This window comes from Heterocephalus glaber, unplaced genomic scaffold, assembly GCF_053883595.1.
Source record: "Heterocephalus glaber isolate CG9 unplaced genomic scaffold, H.glaber_assembly_v1.0 deba00001428, whole genome shotgun sequence".
Taxonomy (NCBI): Eukaryota; Metazoa; Chordata; class Mammalia; order Rodentia; family Bathyergidae; genus Heterocephalus; species Heterocephalus glaber.
This window is the reverse complement of record NW_028258293.1, coordinates 22,304,898-22,308,049: the sequence shown is the minus strand read 5'-3', so window position 1 is coordinate 22,308,049 and position 3,152 is coordinate 22,304,898. Positions and strand designations below refer to the sequence as shown.

General features: G+C 37.7%; 1 pseudogene; it reads right to left on the bottom strand.

Annotated features, from left to right (window-relative positions):
• Positions 1-1,360: 1,360 nt before the first annotated feature.
• On the bottom strand, positions 1,361-2,320 carry LOC147828014 (olfactory receptor 5P6-like; annotated as a pseudogene).
• Between the last annotated feature and the right edge of the window lie 832 nt (positions 2,321-3,152).

The following is a 3,152-nucleotide window of genomic DNA, read 5'->3' as shown; positions in this document are numbered from 1 at the left end:
ACCTTTCCTGACTCTTCCCTTTCCCAGAAGCCAGTTCCAAAGGTTCTTGAGCCCCATGTTCAGGCACAGTCACTCCAACAACCAAATTTCTTTGGTAGCAAATTTTGTCTTGCTTTTCTCTCATTACTGAGATAAAATACCTAACACCCAAATTTAAAGGAGGAAAGGATTATTTAGCTCAGTTTGTAAAAATTTCAGTCCATAATTGACTGGCTCCAAGGCAGTGTGGCTTGGCAGAGAGACATCACAGAGACAGTTCGTGGCACCCAAAAATCAACAAAGGACCTTAAGTGTCTTTCTGCCCCTTTTATGTTATCCAGAATACTTAGGGTGGGTAGTACTCACCTTAAACCTACTTCCCTTGAGCCTAACATTGCACCATGAATCAATCCCAGCATCACACACTCTAGATCCAGCCACCTCTGAAAAACCCCCACCTATGACTACATGGGGTTTCAGGGGACAACTAGACACAAACCACAACAGTCAATAACTACAATTATTTTGCACATTTCAAGACAAGCTTCTATTGAAAATGGACATTATCATAAAGATTTGGAAGTATAATAACCTTAAGAAGTTTTTTAAGAAATCTAAATATAATTTAAAAGAAATTTCAAATTATTTATGTGAAACAATTTTTCTTAATTATAAATTACTTTTATTAAATTTAACTTATTATGAGACTTTGATTTACAACTTTTTTTGAAAATATACCTTCTACAATTACTAAAATAATCCACATTGGCAATCATAAACTCTCAGAGACCCTCAAGGTGGGTTCCAAACTCCTGCTCAGTGTTACGACACAAGGTTAAATGAAAAAATTAAAGACAGAATTAAAGAGACAGAGAAATGGGGAGCCAGGATGACCAGTGCTCATGCAAGCAAGGCTGAACAAGCAAAGACCCTGAACACCCAGAGCTGTTGATATTTATTGGTGACATCATAGTTAGATTGAGGTAAAGTGGCTACATGAGAGGATGTGTAATTGCTATGGACACATTATGATGCAGGCAAGGCTTATAAAGGAAAAGACAAAGCATTCTTGAATTAGGAACAGAATAGACAAAATATAGGTTGTGGTTAATAATTAACTTTGTTTTTTTAGTAAAGAAGGTTTTAATTCTGGGAATGGAATTTTGGTAAGAGTCACTCTGGCCTTAGAACATAGGCTTCAGCCAGACTCGCTTCTCAAAACAAGTCTATTGTGGGGTTGACCCTTTACAGCCCGTACTGCTCACAGCCTGCTTTGAGCATAATCAATAGGGCAGTCCCCCACAATAATCAATACATATATTTCAACCATACACACTCAGTTTTCTTTTTATTATTATATCTTTGGGATATTATTACTGTATTAAGTCCTACAAAATAACAAATGTCAGGAAGAAAATATTTTCCTACCAAGCTCTCTTTTCAAAGCCTCTTTAATTTCCTTGTTCCTGAGACTGTAGATGAGGGGGTTCAGCATAGGGATCACCACCATGTAGAACACAGACACCACCTTGTTCTGGTCAGTGGAGTAGCTGGACTTGGGCATCACATAAATGAAGGTAATGGTCCCATAGAACAGAGTGACTGCAGTGAGGTGGGAGGTGCAGGTGGAGAAGGCTTTGTGACGTCCCTCAGTGGAGCGCATCTTCAGGATGGTGATGAGGATGTAGATGTAGGAAACAGCTATGACAAACACTGTGACCATGATGATAGAGCCAGAAGAAAATGAGGGAACAACTGCAGGAACACTGACATCAGAACAGGAGAGCTCTACTAAAGGAGTAAAATCACAGAGAAAATGATTGACTGCATTTGGTCCACGGAAGAGTAAAGAATAGAAGCAAAGAATGAAAGAGCAAGAATTAAGAAAACCACCTATGTAAGCAACTAGAAGTAACTGGACACAGACTTGTGTGGACATTTTGGTTGAGTAAAGCAGTGGGTTACAGATTGCCATAAAGCGATCATATGCCATGGCAGCCAGAAGGAAGCACTCAGTTGAACCAAAGAAAACAACAAAACCAAGCTGAATGGCACATCCAAGGTAGGAGATTGTGTTTGTCTCCACCAGGAAGTTTACAAGCATATTAGGTGTGACAGATGATGAATAGCCTATGTCAGCAAAAGCCAAATGGCTCAGAAAAAGGTACATGGGATGGTGGAGCTGAGAGGAGACTCTGATGAGAATGACTGTGCTGAGATTACCAAATATAGTCACCAGGTAGATGCACAGAATGATCAGGAAGAGAATGACTCGAAGGACAGGATCATCTGTCAAGCCCAACAAAATGAACTCTGTCACTGTAGTGTGGTTCCCATCCATCAGTGAATCCGTGAGACAATGTAGCTGCTGCCAAAACAAACTTGTGATGCAAATATTACATGAAGGAGTTTGCAAATATGATGGTTTCATTTTCATTAACACATTAATGGAGATAATTGTAAACAAATATATTAATCAAGCAAAATTCAAACAAATAATTGCATTTTATGCCTTAGTGCCCCAAAACTTATACAAGTGTAATGAGAACTTATATATATTACATATATATAGCTTATATATAATATATTATATATATAATATAAATATATATATATATATTTTTGTACCAGGGATCAAACTCAGGAGCTTGCACTTGTGAGGCAGGCAGAGGAATCCCTGAGCTAAATCCCCAGCCTGAGAACTTCTATATTTTATTTGTTTTGTTTTGGTTTTTTGGTACCAGGGATTAAACTCAGGTCCTTGCGCTTGTGCAGCAAGCGGTGAAACCACTGAGCTAAATCCCCAGCCCAGAACTTCTATATTTTAAAAATTGCTTTTAGCAGAAACTTCCTTAAAATGATGTACCCTTTTCTTCAGATTGAAATCTAAACCTTTTCACACTAAGCTACATCACCAGTCACTTTTTAATTGCTATTTTTTGAGACAGTGTCTTGGTAAGTTCCTAAATTGCCTACAAAGAGCTCAAACTTATGATCCCTTTTTTCAGCCTTCCAGAGTGTGGGGATTATAGGTGTCCTCAATTTGTAATGAGCCCCCAAGCTCAATTTGTAATGTATATCTTTATACATACTATAAAATGTACCAAAATAAGAATTAATCTAAACATTTAAAAATGTGAAACATGAGAATAAAAGACATTGTATGTATGACA